Here is a 26074-nt window from a genome sequence, read left to right as displayed (position 1 = left end):
AGCACCCTGGATTCAAAACTAGATACATCTTACTCTAACAGAACCAGTAGTGTGTCCCCAGGTCATCAAATTTCTAGGCACCTCCCCCTTTTAGATCCCTGGCGAGTGAGAAACTCCATGGCTAGGGAATATTCATGCTGGTGGAGAGCATACAAGACCTTCTCCCGTATTGATAATTTCCTTACTCAGGACTCCCTGCTCTCTAGCATCCAATCCTTTGCTTACCATCTAGTTTTCCTATTTGACCTTGCCCCGGTTTTGCTGCATCTTCAACTGCTCAATGTTTTTTATACCCCATCACGCTGCAGCTATCTTTCATACCTCTCTTCTTCCTCCGCCTTCAAAGCCAATTTAATTTTTTCCTGGTATAATTTTTTGGATAACATCCAGCATTAGGACTCCCCTGTGCTTTTATGGGATATGGGCAAGGCAGTTTTGAGAGGACACATTACTTCCTACATGAGGTGCATTAGAAAGGAAGAAACCAAACTTCATAAACAGTTAGATAGTAATGTATCATTTACGTACCATGCACATTTGCAGAACCTACCTGAGGAAACTAGGTGTGCCTGGTTGCAGGCAGCTTTAATTTTAGGTAATCACCTTCACATGCTAGCCCAACGCAAAGCAAAACACAATAAATATAAGTATTACCGTTGGGGCAATCAGACAGGTATGTTGCTGGCCAAACTGTCACCCTTAATGGACCCAAGAGGGCAATCCATACCTTAGGTGACCCAATACAAGTGTTAGCACTGGAGGTCGTGCCGGCGCCGCTGCTCCTAATCGCAGGCACGGACGCCGGGTCCTATCTTTCAGGTAACCCACTACCTATGTTCCATGCCTGTGTTTCCTTCATGCTGAGACTTGCTCTGGTGTTTGAGCTGGCGTGGGTGTGTCTCTCCTAATCTATGAGGTAACACACACACACGCCCTCTGTTTTCTACAGCCTATGCCTGGTTTCCTGCAGGTATTTAAAGGCACCTCCTACTACAGGAAGTTGCCTGAGCAATCTCTGGTTTACCCTGTGTAACTCTCAGTGCTAAGGTGTTTTCTCTATATTGCTTTGCTGTGTACCGGACTTTGATTACGTTTTTGGACTTTGCCTGTTTGCTGTCTGACCCTGACCTCGGATTACGTTTTTGGACTTTGCCTGATTGCCGCTTGACCTGATCTTGGATCCTTGTTTCTGGACTTCTTGGCCACGCAAGCCCCTCGGTGCTTGCACCGGGTTTCCTGACTCCTGTGGTCAGCTGCCACTGGCCTGGGGATTGCTCTGGAGTGGCACCTGGCAGCTACCCCGCAGCCCAAGCCTATCCTCACCATCAGAGGCTCTAGCGAAGACCTGGTAGCAGCTTAGTCACACCCCTCTGGAGTATAACCAGTCAGTGGCACAGTGGGTCCACACCCGCTTGCATAACAACAAGGGACCAGACACCACACTCGGCCAGACATCCTGAGGCTCCTGGAACAACACTTTTCTTCAGTATACTCGGCTCAACCACCTGACCAGTGGGACCTAAATGTCTTGCTCCAGGAGGCCAAATTACCTTGTTTATCTGCTTCGCAACAGGATCCTAATGCCCCAATTGGACAGCTTACCTGCTGAAATGTACAAACCCCTCGAGCCATATCTCTCTCCTCTACTAAGAAAGATCTTTAATGGTATCTTCCTTGACCAGGCCCACACCTCCCTCATCCCTAAACTCCTCAAAAATCTCGAATCACCCGCTTCTTACAGTCCTATTGCTCTGTTAAACACGGACTACAAAATCCTGGCGAGAATAATGGCTAACCGTCTTCATCTGATTCTTCCCTCCCTCCTCACAGAACAGCAATTGGGTTGCCTGTGTAAACTGTGTAGCATTAAGCCTGATACTCTAGCAATCCTCCTCAAATCTGGCTCAGCTGGACTCACTAGTAATCCAGTCCCAGTTTTGGAGTTTCAGCTACATTTATCTACTTTATATAAAGACCCTGGGCAGTTTAGTGGGGCACAAGGGAACAATTTCCTTTCCTCTATATTACTTCTTGCTTTACCTTCTTTGTGTCCGCCTCTTGAGGTGCAGATATCGGTTCTAGAAACCACAGCTGCTAATAAATCCCTGAGGCTGCAGAAGTGCCCTGGGCCAGATCGGTTTTCAGCCCATTATTATACTAAATTTGTAGATTATCTGACCCCATGGCTTACTGGTTTCCTCAACTATATTCTTCGTGGTGGATGGTTGGGTAGGGATACCTTAACCGGTACCATCTGTATAAAATATATACCGAAAACAGTGTGATCCAATCATCATCTGATTTCTAGCTAAGATTGTGGCTATCAAGCTGAATAATAGTAATAATGACACTACTGGCAAAGGTCAAATGGGTTTTATCCCACATCGCCAGGTGTCAGATGACGTCCATTGCCTGCTACATCTTATCTATAAAGCTAAAGTACACACACTTCTCTTTCCTTTTTGCAAGTATTTGACATATAGAAGGCATTTGATACTGTTTGTTGGTCATATCTGAAACGTCTTTTGGAGCAACGGGGCTTTGGTCTGCATTTTTGGTGCTGGGTAGAATACGCTCTACACTTTGCCTAGGCTGCTCTTGCAGTACTTGAGTTACCATCTTGAACTTTTTGAGATATTTAGAAGCACTAGACAGGGTTGTCAGTTTTTGCCTCTCTTGTTTGCCCTCAGCATTGAGGCACTAGTCTTGGCTGTTCATAGCAACTCAAATTTCAGGGGTCTTGATTATCATCACAAACTTTGCCTATTTGCAGATGATGCTATCCTTCTTCTGTCTAAGCCCATAATTTTCACTCCCAAATCATTTAGTGGTACTTTGGAGTTTTAAATCCTTTGGATGTATTTCTGCACCTTATATTAACCCTGATAAATGCCAGGCCTTACCAGTATTCCTTTCCTTTTCGGTAAGAGCTCTTCAACCTATTATACCTAGAGGTCTATATTATTGATATTGTCTGCCTTTTGACAGGTACACAATATTATGCAGGGCAAACAGCACCCGGGCAAAATAGCACCTAGTCTTTATTAGAGCACCCTGCAAAGGATTATTTGGGCTGGTAATCCTGGGGAATTTGGGGCTCTTTGCTGCTGGGTGCCACCAGGTTACAAAATCAAAGGGTGGATTATTGAAGGTAGGCTTTTGCAAAGAGACAGCAAGAGAATCAGGAGTAGTCACAAAGTGCTTCATAGGCAAGGCAGTTTCAAAAATCAGGCAGGAGGTCAGGGCAGGCAAGGTGGCATCTGTAACCAGGCAAGAGGTCAGGGCAGGTGGCAGGATTGGCAGGGTCAGTAACCAGGCAGGAGGTCAGGTAAATAGTAAGCAAGGTACAGTATAAGTGTGAGCCTCGGAGAGTTCCAAACGCTGGGGAGCTGGTGCTGTTTTACTAATGACAGTCCTCTGTTGTTTTCCATTCAGGCATTCAAGGTTTCTCCCCTCCCTGTGGATATTTTACTGTGAATGTTCCATTTGGCTTTCACACATATCTCAAATGCTATACTTACTTACAGTCTTGGGGTTTGGGATAACCATAAGAAATATAGGGATCTTATGTCTCTGCATACCCCTTTGATGCCCATCCTTTGTAACCCATCTTGCTGGCGTTTAAATAGTAGATGGAACAAAAAATTCAGTTTATGAAGCTTTAAACCTCCAGGCTCAGAAACCGTTTGACCTGAAAAGTACTCACAAGATCCCCAACACTGAGATGTTCCACTATCTACAAATTATGCATATCCAAACATGTCCAAAATGTTAAGGGGGGATACCTCTAAACTGTATGTCAGCTTGATCTCTGGTACCTTTTTGAAGCCTCTTATGAACGACCTTGGACTCTGACACTAAAGCTGCGTACACACCTGCAATTTTTCTCGTTGGAAAGGATCTTTCACTATCCTTTCCAACGAGAAAAGACTGCACGATGCATGAACGATGCTGTACATACAGCACCGTTCATGCTCTATGGAGAGGGGAGGGGGAGAGCGACGGAGCGGCACCCTGCTGCGCGCTCTCCCCTTCCCTTTCATTAGGATCGGTCGTCGTCCACCGTCCATGGATCCGCCAGGACGGTCGTCGGACGATGGACGACGACAGACTGTACACACGGCAGATTTTCGCCCGATAATTGGCCGATACCGATTATCGGGCGAGAAAAATTTGCCGTGTGTACGCAGGTGTGGGAGTCCTTTGATTAGTGTTTCTAAGCTAGCTACAAGTTGTTGATACAATGGTACATGGTGCCAGTCAGAGTTTTCCCTAAGATGAATGATCACACAAGTAGAAAAACTTCTATCACAAAGAAGAATTTCAAAACAGTCTCATGGTTGGTAGGTGGTTTGAACAACCCTCTAAAATGGAAAAAGGTGAGTGCGCAAGTGTGGGTGCGCTATGGGGTTTGCTTTGTAAGTGGTTCTATACTCTACTAATTCTTTGCAAACCACAGATGCCTCTTCAGCACATCCACGGGTAGCAGCAGGAGTGGGACACTCCTGGGAACACTTTCAGAACCTCAGATGCCAAAAAACAAGCAGCCTAAAGTCCGGAACCTGACAAATCATGCATGTCCCGTTGCTTTCAGGATGGTGGAGGGTGCTGCTGTTTTAAGTGCAGCTCGTCTTCCCCCTCTTCCTCCACTCAGGCAAGAACAACCTCAGAGAACCTATCCCTAAGGTTATGGAGCAGTCTTCAGCTTCAGCAACAAGACAGGGGGATTAGCACAGTGTTACCCTCCCTGAACCAGCAGCCTTTCCTGAGGAGTCCAGAGGGGATATAAGTCCCATGGGAGATTCTGATTCCCCAGTGTTATTGCAGAACACAGACTCCATGCTAAGAGTACATAGCCTTTCACAGGAGGATGACCTGGACCCTCCCAGCCCAAACTCGCTTCAACATTAGATAAAGCCACAGGTTGTTCTGGAAAAGCCACTTTGATTGCCTGTTTTGCCGCTTTATTGGAAGAAGAGCTTGGTAAAGTGAGGATTAAAATCACTGCTGATTTAAGCAGGATTTCCTAACCCAAGGCCAGCATTTGAATGTCAGCATTTCAAGGCCAGCATGGAGCAAAAAAAGACAAAACCATCTGCAGGACCTCAAAAAATACCAATGCTATCTCATCTTTGGATGATCTCTTGGAAATAGCCCAAATCAAAACTGAAGACCTATAAAACAGGTCCAGGAGGGGCAACTTCCAAACCTGAACACCACTGTAAATGCTTTCACGAAGGGCCTATTGCTGAACTGTGATGATCTTCACCTGGAAGAGCACTGAGCACTGGGAACCCCTAGAAGAGATGGAGCGCAAAGGGATGTAATTGTAAAACCCCATTACCACCACATGAAAGAAGCATTCACGAGAGTGGTTAGGCCGCTGACAGACATATCTATTGATGGCTACTCGATAAAGATTCTTGCAAATTTGTCACCAGTTACAGGTGAATCTTTACTGAAGGACCTGGGAATTATCTCCACCCAACAGGCCTCCAGCAGGTGGCGCTGCATGTCTTCTTTCTCCCATCTGACTAACTGGGATGTTCACAAGGCCACTCTCAGAGTTCACATAATATCACTTGCTACTAAACTCAATCTTTACAACTTATTGATCAGAAGCAAAAAGCTCTGTTGGATGTGCAAACACAACAGAAGCCTTACCATCACTTACCTACGGCCCCAAATATAATCGATCTGGACTAAAAGTTTATGATAAACTTTATGTGTCCCCTCCACATGTGTCCAGGGCCAGGTTGGAAGCTTATCTGTCAAGGATATCTTTGCCCATGCTGCAGGAGACATGCCAAAACAAGGCATTGTTTAAGGCATTCAATGCAAAAGAAGTTCTGAGGACTTAAAAGCGGTTAGTGGGTGAATTTTCAAACTCGTTACAAAAGGTACGGCACCCTATTTAGCACTATATTTTAATTACTTGAGAGACGGTAATAAGGCTCCTGAAGAGGGCAACAAAGCAATGAGCTCAGAGAGCTATTGCAAACCTCAACTGCTGTACACTGTGGTTGTCACAATGTTTTCTTTCTTGTATACCTTGTTTCGTTTGAATTGTTCATGCTGATGCCTTGATACTTGATTACACTTCCCCTCTTTCTTTAAGTTTTAAATCCCCCTGAAAACCAATGAAAATCTTTGAAAATAAAATAGAGAAAGATAGATGCCACCTGCCCTGCTAATTTTTTTTTACAAACAAAAGATCTAAAAATTGTGGGTGCCTGCCAGATTTGTGGGTACTTATCTTTTGTTGAAAAGAAAAGAAGGGGAGGCCATTTTGTTCCACAGAACTTTCACACATCAAGTTCTCTAGTTCCACATAGATCCTCAAAGTATCTTTTATTTAAAAGAGTGGTATATGAAGTGATATACTCATTTGTAAAGGTTTACGACCCCAGTAGGGATAATGCTGCTTTTTTCTCACAACTTACCCAAAAACTTTTGGAACCCCATTACCCTACACTAAACCTAACCTTCAATGCCATCCTTGATTTAAAGGTTGACAGATTTGCTCCTTCTCAACACCCCATGCTAACTGTTCTAGATCCTTGGTGCTTAATCCCAATGCTAGAGAATATTATTGTTCTTGTTCTAAAGCACATACGTCAACTTTCTCAGATTGATTGAAGATACATTATCATCATCAGTGCTGGATTAAACCCAATCTTTCTTTCAAGCCATGAGACCATATTTCTTAGACTGAGACTTTCCATTCCATCTTTTAGGCGACTGTGCTGGTGCTTTTCAACCTTTTGGGCATTCACTACTAATTTGGTGACATCATGGTCCAATTTCTTGGTTGATAACATCCAACACTGGACCACACCAGTTTTACAGAGGATCACAGGTAATGCAAGGCCACATAACTTCCTACCTAGTGGGACTTCACAAAAGAGGAGGTTACCCTAGAACAAACACTTCATAATAATGTCTCCAGTTTGTACCACCACAAAAGTTTGTTCAGTGCGCAGTCTAAGAGTGGCTTCAAGCTTATTTTGGTTTCAATACTTTTAATACTTTTATTAAGGTTATAGAAGGAAATTATGAAAGGAAAACAAAAACAATGCAGTGGATTTTATAACCCATTTAAGGATGAGCACCTGGCAGCCTAAATCCTGGTTTGGACAGCTGCCACCAGCTTTTTTCCCCCATACCTCCTCACACAACAGTAAGNGATAAGCTCAATATCACATCTGACAAAATTAATAAGAAATTTTACCAGATAAGTCACAAAATGACCAAAAATGAAGGTTACCCTGACCTAGAAGGTAATCAGAACACTTTGAACTTCAAGCTTATCTTATCCTGGATAGCAACCTTCATGCCTAGGTGTTCTGTAAGATGTGGTTTTTGCAACACAAGTTTTTCCACTGGGGAGGTATCCACTGAAGGCATCAGAGGTTTGACGTCAGCATTAGGGCCCGGTCAGCAATAAGTGGGTCCTACAGTAGCATCACTATCTAAATATTCGTACAATCCCGCCTGTGTATGCGCTCGCGCACAAGCCGAGCCCGTGCTCATGTATCTTTATTTATAATTATTTTATTTGATTTATTTATTATTTTTTCTCAATTCCAAACTTTATTCACCCACCTACAAACAAACGGAAGTAGCCTATTTGAAATAGTAGCATACATCAACAGGATAGGCATGGTAATTCACACATGTGCAGTATACTCAGTAATTGGATTTTCTAACCCATTTAAGGATGAGCACCTGGCAGCCTAAATCCTGGTTTGGACAGCTGCCACCAGCTTTTTTCCCCCATACCTCCTCACACAACAGTAAGTAATGATTTTACTAAGGCACCTAACCATAAAGTTTCTTTTTAATTTTCAAGATATTTAAACTTTTCTTTACCTTATACTCGGAAGCACCTTCCCTATTTTTGATAGTATTACTTACACTGCTTACAAGATCCAACACATATCTTCTGAGGTATGTTTTTTATCCAACTTTATTATTATACTTGATTATTAATATCATATTTGATCATTACTTTTCACTATAAAACAAAACCATTACCATTATTATTTTCTCATTGATCTATCATAGGTTGAAAAAATATAAAAAAAATAAAACCGCAGCCAGTGTACATATTTAAATCGTAGGTACGCCATTTTGTGGAATAAATGTATATTACATAATTAAGATATATTCTGTGATGCTACAAAAATATATATAAAAGTTCTGGGTTGAATGTACTCTTCCACCTTCTTCTTGTGAGGTCAATATGCCAAGTAAGTCAAGACTATTGAGATGAATCTGCTTATTTCAAAATTGTCAAAATTGTAAAAATACTGTGGAAATTCTATACTTTACTATCATTAATGTAATTTCTAGGGTCTCGGCAATTTAGAAGCCCGTTTAGGGCGAAACACGTTGGGGGAGACCATAAGTACAGTACTGACCCACATCTTGGACTCTTTAGTGAGAGTATTTTATAAAGTCATGGTTAAACATTGCCATGGCCTCTTTTACCAGACTTTTTTCTGCCATAAATAGCCGCTATCTTTCCACTTTTTCTCTTTTCTACTGGGGAAATAAGACATGGCCATTTATCACCAGGTTAGCCTGCCAGTAGCACCCTAAGTGGGCCATTTGCACCTTATTGGAACTCTTGACGAAGAATAATACTGAGTAGTAGAAGTGATGCTAATCACGTTTCCTTAGTGTCATAAGCCGTTCCCCTATATATACTAGACTGAAAAAGAAGCATCAAGAAAAGATCCGGTTTAGGTGCATCAATGCAAAAGTGTATTATGGAGAACAAATTAAATCATAATTTTAGCATAAGAGCATACCGCTTTTAACGGTCTTTACCACTTAAAAAATTGGTAAAGGCGACCTATAAACTATACAATGATATTCCTAATAAAATGTTGGCAAAAAATGTTCCGAAATCGAAAAACTTTAAAAAATGTTGCGAAATTGTTTGCAATTTGTAAAGAGTTGTAATTATCAAATGCGGGATGTCACAAAAGTAGGTATGGATAGGTATACTCACAACGTATTCTCTGGAAAATATTTGAATCCTTTAGAAAGTGTTTGTGGCCAGGGAACCATTATTTCTTTTCCAAGCATCTGCACAAAGGCCTTGATTTATGAAAGCTTTCTAAGGCTGGAGAGAATACACTTTCAGAAGTGAACTGGGTGATCCAAAAACCTTGGAATGTATTTTTAAAAATCATTTGCTAGCAAATTTTTTGAATCCTGGACCAGATCCATTCCACGTTTGCTGGATCACCCAGCTTCACAGATGAAAGTGTATTCTCTCCAGCCTTGGAGAGCTTTCATAAATCAGGGTCAAAGTCTTTTCTTTATTTAGTTCCTTTTTGTCTTCCGTTATCGCACCACCTGTTTTTACCAAAACACAGAATACCAAATAATTAGTATTAGTCCCCTGGGGAAGCCGTAGGGTGAAACATGGTGGGTTACGAGACGTATTCCTCCTCACATCAACATTTTATTAGGAAAATCATTGTATAGTTCTTCTGTTGCCTTTCCCAAATTTTTTGAGTGGGAAAGACAGTTAAAAACATTGTGCTCTTATGCTAAAACTATGATATAATTTGTTCTGTGTAATACACTTTTGCATTGCTGCACTTAAACCTGATCTTTTCTTGGTCCTCTCTCTTTCCATGAAGAAAAATACTATCCACAAAACAAAATTTTATCTGGTCTTGAGTGCTATTTCACGGACATCTGTGTTTCTTCCCCTAGGAAAAATTGGCCCTTGATGAAAACACAAACCTGCCACAATTTACAGTTCTAATTTCCAAGAGAAGATAACGTGCACTAAAAAAATGCTATGCAATGGTAAATCTCCAGGCCCTGATTGGCTGCCTGCAGAATTGCCCCTATGTATTTAATATGTTACCCCTTTTTAACGTGTCTTTTTAATGACCTTTTTTTGCATGAGATTCGTTTCCCCAGTTTTAATGAGGCATACATCTTTACCAATAAAGCTCAATAAAAATCCAGTACTCTCCTCTTCTAATTATCCTATTATTCTGCCTAATGGGGCTAAAAAAATATCAGCTAAAGTAATGACTTGGCATCTTCATATTTTCCTGCCATCCCTACTAAAACCCCATAGGATTCCTAAGTAACCAGCACATTTCGACTAGAATTCACAGAAACTACCCCACCAAGCACATATTTTTAGCTTAGACGTGGAGGAGGCCTTTAATTTTTGACCCTACCTTTTAAGTCTCTTTTTTTAAGTCTTTTTTTTCCCCCACTTTCAGTGAATTTGGGGCATGCTTTGATTCTCTGATACACTATTTACATAGAATAAACCTTGTAATTCTTTAATGCGAATCACTAGCTCAGCAGGCCTCTTTAAATGCATAGATGCACCAGACAGGGCTGTTATTCAATCTTGCTTAGCCAAGGACATGCTACTGGTAATTTCAAACCCTAAGTGTACTTTGCCAATTATCATAGATCTATTATCTTGCTTTGGCAGAGTTAAAGTTAACCTGGAAAAATCGATTGCGATCTATCTCTATACAAAACATAGGCCTTCCTGGCACTACAGTTCTCTTTTTAGTGTGGGCCCAAAAACAAAATAAATATTTATATTTATTACCCCTTAAAACATAATTTTGCCATTAATATGTAGCAAATGTTGGTCTGGCGTAACCACATATGAAAAAAATGGTAGAACAGCTTTAATCGAGATAATAATTTTCCCGTTTACTATACTGTACATGCTTCCGTCCTTACCAGTGCTAATGTGGGCTTTAGATCCTAAAACAATTAACATGCTCTTTCGCCGTCTGATACTGCAACAATGTTAAAAAAGAGGTCTCAATTTGCCAGACACAAGCATATGTCACAAAGATTACGCAATTGCTTTCTCATTTTGGTCAAGCCTCCTCAAACTTTTTTTTGTTTTGTTTTTCATTTTAATTTTAATTGAGACAGCTTGGATTATAGCAGGTCTAGACATGTTATGGAAAACAAAAATGTACAATGTAAGAAACAGAATAACAAAAACGTACATATTTTTATGACATTACAAATTTTATAAGCACATAATAAAATTGTATAACTGGAAAATGGTAACAGTGAGAGTTAACTGCATAAGTTTTTGAATTTGCAATTAAATTATAATTATGAGGGTTTTAATTAATCAAAATGGTGTGTGCCTCATTGAAGTCCAGGAAAGGTGAGGTAACTAACAATATCGAAATAAACACCTACGTTAATTTCCAAACTGACCATTTTATAAAATTCACAAAGAAGTCATCCGGGCGTGGTGTTTTATGGTTTGTAATAGTGCTAAATATTTTCTGAATTTCTTCAGCAGTTATGGGTCTGTTCAAAGCATTCCTGTGCTCTGATGACAATTTGGACAACCTGTTTTTATTTAGGAGTAGGAGCCCACCTTGAATTTCTGGACGTGAAGGCTGGACCGTGTACAGCTGTTTATAAAAATTTTCAAATATACACTAATCTTATCTTGGGCTGTGTGTAAAAAGTCTGCGGACTTGGGATCTTTGACCATTCTTTTAGAGCGGGGAGGTTTTGCGAGTTTTGCTAACATCAACCCACTTTACTGCCCCGTCTGTAGAATTCATGTTTTAAAAAATGGGTGTTTGTCTCCACTTTAGTGGCTACATGGGCATAAAGGCATTTGATCGAGTCCTGCAAAGTTGGGTGTAGAGTGGCATTAAAGTCCCCCACTAAAATTAGTTTGAGGTAGTGCCTCTCCAGAATTTTCTGAAACAATTTGGTGTAAAATAGTGAGGAATTGCTGGTAGGCGCATAGATAGAACACAATGAGTAAATTGTTTCCACCAAGTCCCAGACCACCATGACATGTCTGCTTTCCTCATTGAATTCCAATGATAGTGATTTCTAAGGCAAGTTGTTGCACAGTACAATCGTCACCCTTCTCTTTTTGGTTATGTAGGTAGTGACAAAAACCTCCCCAATCCAGGAATCTTGCAAAGTAGCCATGTCACCTGTTTTCCAATATGTTTTCTGCAGAAAAACAACATCAGGAGATTTGTGTTTCAGGTGTGTCAGTACTTTTTGTTCCCTTTTGGGGGCTGGTAAGTCCTGCCACGTTCCAGGACAGTAAATGTAGCCTAGTATGCAAGATTGTTCTTGATTGGGATATTTGGGATTCAGGAGGTCCCATGTACATAACCAAGGAAGGGTGACATCTTTCTGGTCCCTAGCTATTTAAGCGAGCCACAGTCCCAGCAAGCTGCAGCTAAAGCCAGAGAAATTCAAATCTAACAATATAAAACAAATCAATACTGCACAAAATTACCCGGAGCAAACAAAAAAAGTACTCAATCCCACATACCTGAAACCACACCACTCTATAATCAGAGTCTAGAGGGCGGAGAAATAAATGTAAAATGCCTTCAAGTAACAACAATAACAATATGAATAAAAAGTAAAAATACCCATAAAAAGCACAATGTGCAGAATGAGAAGTTGCAAATAATCAAAAACAATCAAACATTTTTCAAATAGGTGCTCCATCATTTGGAAAATACCAACAATAGTTATAGCCCGATTTGTGTCATCGAATATTTTAGATTCAAGGCAAACTTGATCTTTGGCTCGCAGATAGTCAGTCATGGCCTATTCTGTGTATCCTCTAAAAGCTGGAGCAGTAAGGGGAGGAAGGTTAAGGCTTTGCACAGGGTCCACAGACAGGATTTTCTGTAAGTCTTGGCCTTTGTATTCCTCGGGATAGCCAATGAAGCTTAAGTTTGAGCGTCTGCTGCAGTTCTCCAGGTGTTCTACCTTTTCCTCCTTAGAAGCAAGTTGGTCGGACTGTAAATTTAATTTATCCTGTGTTTCAACAAGTTGGTCCTCAAGGTCGCTAACACTTCGTTCAAATTCCATGATCCGTCCAGTGTTGGAGGATATGTTGGATATAGCCATTTCGACAGTAAGTTGCAATTAATGGATTTTTTTTTTACTTTATCAAAGTAGGGTAGAAGCACATCAGCAACCTTCCAGGCGGTGAATCTCAAGGGTGGGGGAGGTTGCGAAGCTGCCAATGCAGTGGAAGGTAGGTCCTGGGGAGTTAACACAACTTTACATACACTTTCAATGTAATTTATGGTATTTTACCAGTTCAATAAAGAAATCAGTTGCCACACAGTGGGTAACCAACCTTTCACCCTAGGGCTTCCCTCTCTCTCCCTAATTTCATTAGCTTAGCAATGTAAATGTGCATATGCTTCCTGATGTTCTTAAAAAAGATCAGCAAACAGCTTGTTTTAGACTAACTTATTGCTTTATTTTAGGCTCATAGGACAACTGGTCTGTTACCTGGCTTCTCATATTGTGATCACAAATAATCTTAGGGATCACTATGTTAGGACACATCAATAGCTGCTGTGTCCATTTTCCTTCCCTGAGAGGGGAGCATGAGAGGGATGGTGTACAGGAAAATAATAGAAAAAACAAACAAACAAACAAACAGTTTTGTGTCACATACAGAGCTCAGAATCCACTGGAAGGAGGCTCGTCCAGGTGCTCAGTATTATTGCTCTAGTGCTTGCCATAACACCCTGGAGGTCATGAAGGGTGAATAATGACTTGTAGTTAGCTCCACTGGAGTCTACTGACACTTAGGTCTTTGGAGGTTCACAGAAGGTACTGGAGTTATTGAAAGCACAGGGTTACTGAAGACACAAAATCACTGGAGATACAGGATCACTGGGAGGCACCAGGATCACAAGAGACAACGGAGTCACATAAATAATGGCAGTACAGTAGCTTTCCACTAGCATATTGACACATTGCTTAAACACGGAGTCCCCATTGCTAAAACTTTAAAGCATATACCCAGAATTTTCACCTTACATAAAAGGGTAGGGAACCCTTTTATGTAAGGTAAAAACTCTGTCAGGCATCCTGGGAGGCTCTTGGGCACTCCTTTTGCGCATGCTGGAGCATCTCAGGCATGTGCAGAAGGAGCCTTTTTGCCCAAAAAGCAGTTAGATTGGCAATTTTTTTTTCATCCTACGTCACTAGTAGGATGAAGAAGCCGGAAGAGAAGACAAGGATGGTGGCACGTGCAGCGCCGGCTCCGGGACTTATGCCGAGATGACACGGGACCAGATACCGGACACCGCTGGAGTGATCTGACTGCCCTGTGGGATTGAAGGTAAGTGTGTTTTTGTTTTGGTTTTTACTTTTGAGAATAGTTCATCTTTAAGTATCCCACCCCCACCTTCTCTTTACACGGTTTTGTCACCCTGGCCTTGGTTTCAACAAAAGGCAGATGTAATTTATTTACCAAACTGGTAGCAGACACATTTGGAAACCCACATATATTCTTCAGGGCCATATCCCTCCCAGTTTACTAGGTACCAAGTCTTGGTTGGTAACATGAGAGTTTGCAACTTAAGTTGTGGAGGCAGCCAAGATTGGTATCAAACTGGGTAATTTTAGTAGAGGTTATATGAGAAAGAAGGAGGGGCAAACTTCATGGAAGCCAAATACCCTTGGTGGCAAGCCAAACTCTATCACAAGATTGAAGAGGTGGAGGCTTGCATTAGTCACTAACAGCAAACTTCTGGGACCATATTTAATTAACATTATTCTGCAAGGAACAGATTAGAGAGATCTCTGAGGAACATGGTATGGAATTTTTTTTCCGCTGTTGGAGCAAATTCAACCAGGGATTTTTTTGCCTTCCTCTGGATGAACGTCTGGATCATGTCTATAGGGATATCTGGGATATGTTTACCTCCCTAGTGGTTGAATTTGATGGAATTTATTCAGCCTAACTGACTATAACTATGTTACTATCTAAATAGTCCATATTGGTCAAAGAAAGAGGCTCTATGGATAGGACCTTAGTAAGACAGGAAGAATGACATTAGTTTCCACGCGTGAATAAATGTTAAGAGGTCCAAACCAAGACTTGCTGAATGCTTGCTGAAGCCAGTTAAGGTACAGATGATCTCAGAAGTGGCTTTTGGAAGAACAAGAATGGAAGTGGCCTAGTAATAATGCAACTGTCTCCTGAAGTGGCTTGGTATAATGGAAAATAGGTCCAAAAGAAAGGATGATAGCAGCAGAGGTTCATAGAAGCTGAGACAGGGGTTCAACTGCCCAGGGGCACATCTTGAAAAAAGGGCAGAAATGAAATTACTGACTGCTCATGAATCAAGGAAAGTGCCCAGGATAATAGTGAACTTTTTATGGTGATGCAGTGACACTAGTAACATGGAAAGTTGGAAAAAGTGGTAAAAGGTGTGGTATACCTTTTTAGGACATGCTAGACAGTGGCATTTACCAGTCACTGTGAACCTCTGTTAATAAAATGGCCATTTTATTACAATGGATGCAAGGGCGTTGAGTCAGACATTAGGATATATATGCTATATATGCTAAGGTATAGATGCTATGAGTGGAATACGAAAGAGAGGTGCCAGCTACTAAGGAAAAGACTTCTCTTGAAAACACTCCTAAAAAAGAATTAAATTTTATATAGCCAGGGACAACAAGATCGTAAAAACGGTTGGAAGCTCAGTTCAGCAGTGCAGAACTGGGCTGTCTATTGACCTACAGTTAGGGATAACAGGAGAAAGTACAGGAGGGCACTGTCTGCTTATGGTAAAGAGACAGCTAGTGAAATAATATTTTAAAGAGATCAAGTCATTGGATCCTGCAAAGGCCTTTTTGGAAAGCAAAGATACAACACAGACCATCTTTACACGTCTGTAGTGAAATTCTGTGGCTGTGAATAGATGTTTCACTATGTAACGGAACGGAACGGAAAAGGCACTGATGTTGTGGAATGTATACAGTGGAAGTTGCTGGAGTAGCGGGAAGCTGAGCAGAGATTACCTGTGACCAGGCACAGCCATTGAGGAAAATGAAGTGAGTACGCGAACAGTAGCTGTACTGGGAATGCATGAAATTGCAAGAGCACCTGTACCCGGGTTATTCATTGACACCTGGTCTTTTTGCTGTGACAACAACCCCAGCCACCAAACATCATACTGGGAACATTGCAAGTGAGTGACAATACCAATCAGTAAAATAGAAAGAAACAAATGGGAGAGACATTATGAATATGTATGACTTAGGAGAAATTACCTATTTGAGCTACCCATAATACAAATAAAAGGAGACTGGCTTAAGCAAACTGTCATTGACCGCAAAAAAGCGACACAGAAACATGGAGATTTCAGGAGCACAAATAGAAGCAGGGATACACATAGTTACAGGAGGTGCTGAGGTCTTAGGAGGCACAGAGAACACAGAAGGCACTAAAATCTCTGAAGGTACAGGATTCTCAGAGGCATGGGATCACTAGAGGCATGTCACTGGGGACACAAGGTTACAAAACGACAGCAGCACAAACACTCAAGTTATTGTTGAAGATGCATTGGATGTGTAAGCGGATTTAATTTGGGAATAAAATATATTACTCTCTGTTGGCTTTGCAAGGATGCATATGTTAAGACATCAAATCCCCTTATTAGACAAAGTTGACTGAAAGCAATCTTTGAAAAATTTGCTTTGGAAATATCAATAAATTCTTCAATCTCTTACATTGCCACTACAAATAATATTATTTATCATGAACATAGTGTCTCTGTGTGTGAATATAGGATCAAAGCTAATAAGCTACTAATTAGTGAAAAATGGTACGGGCAAACTGCCTACTTTGATCCTATAAGTCTGTGAATAGAAGCCATTTCAAAATATGAAAAAGTTATTGTGTGAAACAAGTTCTGAACAGACTAGGAAAATAGGTGTTGAGAGACCCTCAGGCTGGACTAGGCATTGTTAACTCTTTGAACCTTGGTACCATTAGGTCTGCATCAGATCTATGCCAAAAACCATTGTACCGTCCAAAAAAGGACAATCAAACAAGACTATAGTTTAGTATGGAAACATAGTCACAGACCAGGCCATCTGAAACAATGATGCTTCACTGGTCTTGGCAACTTCAAGTGAACTACGAATTCTGCGTTATATCAAAATGTGCTTGATGAGAATATGAGGCCATCTGTCCAAACTGTGAGGTGAAAACTGTCTAAAGCACAATGGAAAAAACAAAGATTGTCTCAATAAAAAGTATTATTATAGTATTATTATTATTATTATTGTGAGGTGAAAACTGTCTAAAGCACAATGGAAAAAACAAAGATTGTCTCAATAAAAAGTATTATTATAGTATTATTATTATTATTATTATTATAGTATAATTATAAACTGACAAAAGTTAAAGTTTTGTTTAAATATAATTTAAATGTCGTGGGGGAGTTAAAATGGGCAACATATTGAAGAAAACCCAAAAATATATTGTAGGTGAAGACGGATTAGATAGAGGATTAGTGAAAAAGTTTGCCAAGTAAATGGAGTTGATTACTAAAAAAGGTTAGGTTGTTCACTTAGCAACATGAAGTTTTACTCTGCAAGAGACATTCATTTTAGTGAATGTGGTAACAAAACAACAAAGTATATACAATCATGTGCTACAAAATGCAAAGGCATGACTTTTGCTTACACATAATTGGCCCTAATTGGCACAGCTTCACTTCATTTACTAAGCTAAGTCAATTATTCTTTGCAAAGCGACAATTTTCTTTGCTAAGTGAACAGTCTAAACTTATTTAGTACCCAATTCCAATGTCAGACACTGGTGGAAAACTATGCAAAAAACCTTTGAGAGATAACTTTTGATAAAGGCAGAAATATCAGCTGATGGGATCAAAGGTATAATTATTTTTTCGACAGTACACTATTACATCTATTCTATTCTAGCTATTCTATTTTACATTTAAGAGGAACTAAACAAAAAAAAAAAAAAACTTAACCCTTACCTTTACTTTTACGGAGCCCCTGATTTTTCTGGCACTGTCCTCATTTATAATCCAACTTCGTCCTGATGCAGAGGAAGTTCCGTGTTCTGCCATCTTCTTCTGTCTTCTATCTTCTTTTCGCTATGTCACCCGATCTCACACTGCACAGGCACAAGATCAGTTGACAGGTAGCCTGCTGTAAATCAGAAAAAAAGGATGCTGATCGCTCCTCCTGGAACATGTGACGTGGGGCTCTGTGCTTCCATTCTGTCTTTATCTCCACATTTAAGAAAATCTAATTAACTTTTACTTTACATAAAAAGGTTGTCTTTGCTTTTATGTAAAGTAAACATTTTGGTGATAGGTCAGCTTTATTATTTTCGTTTGAAAAATTATCTTAACCCCCCCCTAGCGGTAATCCCGAGTGTGACTCGGGGTGGGAAAACTATGCAAAAAGCGGTAACCCCGAGTATCACATTCGGGGCAACTTTGGGGGTCCCCCTTACCTCAGCCCCACGCTCTAGCGGCGATCGAATGATCCCGCTGTAATACCGGAGCGCCTCTCCGTCAAGGGGCGTTGCCAGACGGGAAGTTTAAAAGCAGATTACCGAGTAATCTGCTTTTAAATACCGCCCGGGCCCCCGCCACCCTGCTGCACGCATCTGCAGTTAGATGCGATCACCAATAGTAAATTGCGGGGGTGATGCCAGCGGCGTTTTCCCGATGGCATCACCCCCGGAATCTACTGCAGCTGCTCACATCACCCGGAGATCAGCCTCCGGGTGATGCGAGCAGCTTCAGGGGAGTATGCGGGGCAGGACATCCCCACTGCATCACCCAGCAAGATCTGTGACATCTTCCGGGTGATGCGATGGATTCTGGAGGCGGGAAATTTAAAAGCAGATTACTATGTAATCTGTTTTTACAGTAAAATGCACAGAAAAACACAAAATAAAAGTCAAAAAATAAATTTTAGTGCACCAAGCATCATTGCCCAGTAACCCTGATTTACATTTTGCCCACTATTAGCCCTGACCTTGATCTGACCTTTTGATGACTTATAAATCACTTCCTGAATGTATCATTTCATCACTTTGTCTTTGACCTTGATTGTTCCTGACTGTTTGCTGGAGACCGCATGGCATCCAAAAGGCATGGAGGGATTTGAAAGCAGCGATAGCGATTTGGAGTCCCTTTTGGAATCGAGCGATAGTGATTCACCAGGAAATTTGTCATCGGACAGTGAAAGTGAACCGAGCGTCGATTCTGAACCTGAGGTCAGTGCTGTGCGCACATGGTTTCCTATTGATCTTGATGTGGACCAGGCAGCACCGCCAGGATTTCCATTCACCGGCGCACCTGGGATGAAAATTGAGGCTGAATTCGACGACCCCCTGGCATACCTGAAGTTGTTTTTGACCGATGAAGTTATTGAAAAAATTGTTGCAGATTTTGAGACAAACAGGTAAGCCGCTCTTGTGTTTGCTAACTTTTTGCTACATTTTTTGCAAATGTGTGCTGCTTTGTTTGCTAACTTTTTGAAATTTTTTGCTAATTTTTTTTTTATGCCAACATGTGTGCTGCTCTGTGCTAACTTTTTAATTTTTTTTTTATGCCAACATGTATGCTGCTCTGTGTTTGCTAACATATTACTTGCAACCTTCACACTATAAAAGAACATTCTAAAATACATTTTTATTTTGTTTTATGCAGGTACGTTGGACAACAACAAGGTGCTCCACACATGAGGTTTGAAAGAAGAAGAAAGTGGGAACCTGTGACCAAGGATGACATTTGGATGTTTTTGGGCTTGGTGATCCTGCAGGGAGTTGTGGGCAAACCCGTGCAGAAGTGGTACTGGTCCAAGAACAAAATGATTGCCACTCCATTCTTTGGCACAGTCATGCCAGAATAGAACGCTAGGGGGGTTAAAAGGGGGGTCAAAAATTTCTATGCAAAAAAAAATAGGATCACTTTTTGCATCAAAAAACTGACTGAATTAGAACGCTAGGGGGGTTAAAAGGGTTATCTTTTGTTTTTATTTAGGAATATCACATTTGCCTGTTTGCACCGTTTGAATGAAGATCTATTATTTGTCTATTTAAGTACATTGAAAAAGTCAAAAATTTTCATAGGGTGTAAATACTTTTCTAAATTACTGTATGCCTTGTTCATTTTACATGACAAGGCCACTTTATATTGTCAGTCCAGTACTGCATAGCATTTTAGCAGCATGTACAATTTACACAAATAGCTCACACAATATAATATGCTTGTGTGCGTGGAATACTTCTGTAGCTAATAAACCCAGTATAAATATCCTTTTTTGGTTTAGAGCACTGTGGAGGGTCATGTATTACTGAATCAAGTCAGATCAGATTCCCTGCCACTAGCTAAAGTGTACCTGTCAGCCATTTTAAACCTCTAAAATTGAAAGACCTGCAAAAAGGGCAAATATCACAATGCACAATCAAACTTACTAGATTGCCTTTTACATCCTCAACTGCAGTACAAAGCTTTATCCCATGCGGATAAGCCCTACTTGCCTTTTAGACCCCTGCCCAATAGGCTAATGGCCACTCAGGCACTCTCACTGGACAGGAGAAATGTTCACTTTAATGGCAGTCATGCTGCTTTCTCAATATGATTTTTTTTTAATTTATTTATAGCTATAATTGAGGTCAGATTCAGAGATCACACTAGAAAAAAAGGATTGTGTCAGATGGCTCCACAAGACTTTTGTTAAATGAATTGATAACTGCCAACTTTGTTAAACATTATACTTGCTACATTATCACATAACATAGACTATTTTCACACCAATGTCAACAAACACATTGTTCTGTTTTTATTGATCAATGCATTTTCAGGATAGCATAGGTGTTGTAAAGTTTGTAGTGAAGCTTGGATAATAGCTTTGAAACAAGGAATGGGAATATGATTGCTTCCTACTGGCATGAGATAGAATGGTTGCATCTCAGATAAAATCTCCTCTAGTTAAGAATAAGAAAACCCCCCAGCAGTATTTTCAGAGCTCCACTAGCGCAGGTATTATTCTAAATATCTTCTGATCTCCAAACCACACCAGAATCCAACAGTCCCATTCTGAGGGGACCCTCAGCAAAATGGTGCTGAAACTGCAATAAAAAGAGATTATTCATACTGTATCAGATAAACCTGACCAGTGAGGGAAAAAGTGATGTATGTTTAAACAATTAGACTGTTCTACCAGTATTTTAGATCTTGTAGAAGCAAAACGAACTACCTAATGTTACTGGAATTGAGGGAAGGTGGGGTATACAATAGCAGCAGACACTTGGCATGACAGTGCACATGTATGTTCATCTTACATCCACAGAAACAGACCTGCATACCATGACACGAGGAATGCAATTTGGAATATACTCTGAAAATATCATATGCAGATGTAATAATTCTCCTGCAGTCTCTTGACTGTCGTCCATGGAGATTACTTTAACACACAACTATTAACTAGAAATTTTATTTCTGGTATTTTAAAATTGTTTTTTAATTACTACAGAGCCATCTATTAGTTACCTACCAAAGACTGGGTACCAATGTTAGCAGGTAAGGTGTTCCAAACTGATGTAACAACTAGATATCAAAAAGAAATGAATGATGCATCCATCCAAGTGGAATAATGCTTGAATGACTGTGTACTTTTGGAATGTTGCTTAATTGAAAAAATACTACCACCAATACAAAAACATCAAATAGTAGGGATAGTAAGCCCAGGGAGCAGGGTTCAAGAATAATGATAGATATTGAAGCAGAGAAAAATGTAAAATATGTACTTCACCAAAACATGCACCTCACATAACTTATTTATTGAAAAAAGGTTTTAAAAACATGCATAGAAAAATAATTTAAATTAAGGTAGCAAAGAAAGAATTAATATTTGCCAATGTAAAGCTAACATCCTGACTAATAATCTTTTTGGTGGCAATATGTCAACTGTCATTTTGTTGCCTTCAAAGGCATCTTGCATTGATCCCAAAAATTACATACATTTTTCAAGTATGTGAAAAAACATTATGTGTTCTTTTAATAGTACCTAAATGTAGGATTTAGGGAATTTTGTAAAAGCTACAATGTAAATTTTGTCCAATTTTTGTATATCTTCATCACATGCATAAAAAAAACCCAAAAAGTCTGGCTTAAATTTTGACAACATAAATATAAAGCTACATTTGTTAAATGACAAAAATCAGGGTTATACTGTTTTTTTTAAAAATCTTTTTATTAACATTTTTGCAAATAAAAAGTTCCACATGGGAAAATGAGACATCAGTGAGAAAATATAACAAAAAAGTATCAAAAAAGGGGTGGGTGCGTATATGGGTGGGGGTTTAGGGGAGAGCAGGTTGTCTATGGAAAACATCATTAAACAGTGTCCACATAGGTTTTTTTTTTGGCAATCCTCCATCATTCCTAGCACAAACATACATTAAGAATATACCATGTAGACTGTTGGAAAAGTTCCAAAATCCTATTTTGTACAGTTACTGTAAAAGAATGGAAAATAAAGTGGGACCATTTGTCAAAAAATTGGTTGATAAGTTTGTCGTCCATTTCGGCATCCAGTGCCTCTCTTTAACATATTGTTTTCAGAACCCTCACAATTGTTTCAATCTTTGGAGAGAGTGGGTCCATCCACGCTGTGGGCAGAGCTCTTATGGCCGCCAGAAGACTGAGATCCACCCCCTCCCTCTTCTATCCTGCACAACGTCCAGAAGATTATCCCAACATTCAAATAGACAGAGAGGTGGGTCAGCGGGGACAAAATTTCTCTTAACTGCATGTATATACTGTAATACCCTTTGCCAATAATGTTTAATTAGTGGACATGACCACAAATAATGAACCAGTGTGGCAGAAGGTGTTTTGCATTGTTTTGAAGAGTTTAAATTGGGTTTCCCTCCATATCCCCACATTAGTGGTTGCCAGAGGTTTGTTAAAATAATCTTGTATTGATTTATAAATATTTGAAATGTAGGGGGATGAGAAAAGCAATAGGTAATTAAACCAATTATGGCTTGAAGCCCCCGGAACGTCCCCAACCAACAATTTAAAAAAATCTGTTACTTCTAGATAGTATAGTGGGTGGGTGAGGGGTACAGATGGTAATAACTTGATTCACAGTTCCCTGAGGGTGATGAGATGTCTTATATCTTGGTGAGATATGGACGTCGCCCATCAATTCTAGTCTCTTCCGTTTCCATTTTTGGAACACTGCTTGGGTAACTCCCTGTGAGAACATGGGGCTCCCACAAATCAGTAGATGTCTAGAGAGGCTGAAGGATAGTTCCATCTTCTTTCTCACTTCCCTCTCGGCTAGTATAGTGTCTCTAAAAAGAATGATATGTGTATTTGGGGATAATGATGAAACAGGTAATGAAATCTATTAGGTTTTGGTAAATTTATTAGTTTTTGGTATTTATTAGGTTTTGGTAAAATTTAATACCTTAACCCCCCTAGTAGTCTAATTCCGTCCAAATTTCCATGCAAAAAGCGTTACAATTTTTTTTGCATGGAAATGTGTTTTACATTGTAGGCTATAGATCTTAGGCATAACTCCACAAAATATGTCCAATAGTTAATAAATTTAATTAATTTAATAATCTTTAAAAAAAATATTTAAAATGTAATTTAACTGTACAGTAGCATATATATATATATATATATATATATATATATATATATATAATGAAAATTTCTTTGTATTGGACTCAATACAGCTATTTTGTATTGATACCAATAAAAAATTATTTGAACTTTCACGGCTCCGCCCACAAGAACGTCAAAAACCTCGTAGTCACGGGAAACCTCGTAGATCTGGGCTCTTCACTTTGCGCCTGGAGATGGGAGGGAGAAGACATGTCCCCAGGACCAGCGGGAAAAAGACGGACGACAGGGGACGACAACAGAGCAAGGTAAGTGGGGTTTTTCTTAGCTTAAAGCGACCCAGAGTGTGACTCGAGATTACCACCCCGATTCACACTCAGGATTACTGCTAGGGGGGTTAATTACACTATAAAAAGATGATGGCAATTAATTAGAAAAGGCATTACTCAGGCAACCTCTTCTTGCGCGGCTATCAAAACATCTGAGGTATGGTCGTTTACATTTGGAAAAAGGAAAGCAACATTGTAAGTGAATATTGAGTTTGAATGAAATTGATGCTGTAATGTTTTCAAATATATTGAAAGATAATTAAATGTTATATATGGACTCTCTAGATCGCCCGAAGAAGCGGAGTGGAGTTCCGCGAAATGCGTCGAGATCTCAGCATGATGTAGAGTCCCCCATTTTATCTGGATAAATACACCTGATGGTGGATTTGTTTTTATGTTGGTTTTTTAAACATGTTTGATAAATATTGTTGTTTTTATGTGATATGCCCACCTGTGATAGTAAAAGCAATTGTGGTAATAAAGATGCCAGCCTTTTTGCCAAGGTTTAAGATAAAATCTTGGCATCTAAATTGATCAGTGAAATGGGATGGTAGGATTCAGAGGATCTAGGGTACCTACCCTTCTTGGAGATCACCTTGATGCTTACATCAAGATTCTGCACCTGAAGAAAAAAAGGAACCTTGATCCCACATGAAGGAGTACAAGTTATGAATATCCGAGAGAATATCTTCTCCTTTGACCTTGTAAAATGTAACCGTATAGCCGTCTGGCTCTGGAGATTTACCATTAGTTAGTTGTTTGATAGTGGATTGTATTTCTAATTCTGAAATTGGAGAATTTAAGAAATCAAGGTGCTTTGGTGTTAATTGGGGTAGACAGAGTGTGCCAAAATCTGTTGTGTTGGAGATGTGCTTCCCTGTATGGTTAGAATACAAGCTACAGTAGTAGTTTCCCAGCAAGGTATTGATCTGTTGTGGGTCAGTTGCCAGGTCCCCCTTGGGAGTCAACGTACAGAATACCATGATTGCTATATAAAGGCCTTACAAGGTTAGCTAGCATTTTCCCAGATTTGTTCCCAAATTTATGAAAATGCTGTTTAATATGTCTTCACCTGAATTGTTCATACCTCTCAAGCCCGCTATCAAAGCTTCTCTTGGCCTCCAACCAAGCTTCCTTTGTGGCAGGGGAGGGGTTACCTGTTAATTGTTGTTGCGCCTGACATAGCACCTGTAGAGCCTGAAAAAAATTGGTTGCTGCTTGTTTTTTCTGTTTGGCAATACAGGAGATTATACGGCCACGTGGATATGTTTTACCAGTTTTCCAAAACAAAGGTGGGTTATTTCTATGCACCTCATTAGTTTCAACATATGTATGCCATGGCAATAAGAGTTCCACTTGAAAAGCATGATCTTTGTGCAGGAAGGAAGGAAAATGCCAGATAATGGGGTCCCCTTTTGGAATTGTGGTCATTAATGATAACTGGACAGGGGCATGGTTAGAAAGAGCATTAGTATGAATTGCTGTGAAGAAGAATCTGAACAGAAAAGATAATACACACTGTTTTCATAGTTTGACATAACCATGTTCATTTTGAATACCCCAAACCAGGTTTTTTTTCTGGCTCATAATAGCTTAATTGAAGTGAGTACATGCTACTGCATTTTCAGAGCTGAATTCCCTTGCTAGGCATTGTCCTGTATTAAAAAGTGCCTTATACATACATATGGATATACTGTATATAGGTTGGCATTCTAAAATCTGGCAACCTCTGGACCTGAGGAGTGCCAGATTTTCGAAAATTCTGTATTTTTTACAGGTATATATGCTGTATATATTTAACAGAAAATGACTACCTGTACAATCAATACAATAGAGTTTCCAAACTTAAGAGGGAAGATGTTATTCAAGGCTCTAAAAGTAAGCACGAGGACCAAAAGATACGATTGTGAACCCGTTTCAATCAGGATTATAATGGTATCTATAATATTTTGTCCAAAAATTGGGATGTTCTACTGGGAAATCTTAATATTAGAGAATATATCAATACAAAACCTCAAATTACGTTCCGAAAGGCGTTTTCAATAAAAGATTTTTTAATTAGTAGCCACTATGACCCTTTAGTTAATACACAATCACTCAGTTGGGCTAAAGGTACGTTTAAGTGTGGTGAGTGCACACAGTGTAATTGGGTTTTTAATCCAAGCCCTAATTCTTCCTAATGGGTCAGTACACAGAATATACAAACATGTCAATTGTCAATCTTAGCGAATTATTTACTTGATTATGTGTCAATGTGGGAAATTTTACGTTGGAAAGACC

Source organism: Pyxicephalus adspersus, chromosome 2 (genome assembly GCF_032062135.1).
Source record: "Pyxicephalus adspersus chromosome 2, UCB_Pads_2.0, whole genome shotgun sequence".
Taxonomy (NCBI): Eukaryota; Metazoa; Chordata; class Amphibia; order Anura; family Pyxicephalidae; genus Pyxicephalus; species Pyxicephalus adspersus.
The sequence above is the reverse complement of the archived record's forward strand: the minus strand, read 5'-3'. Positions refer to the sequence as shown.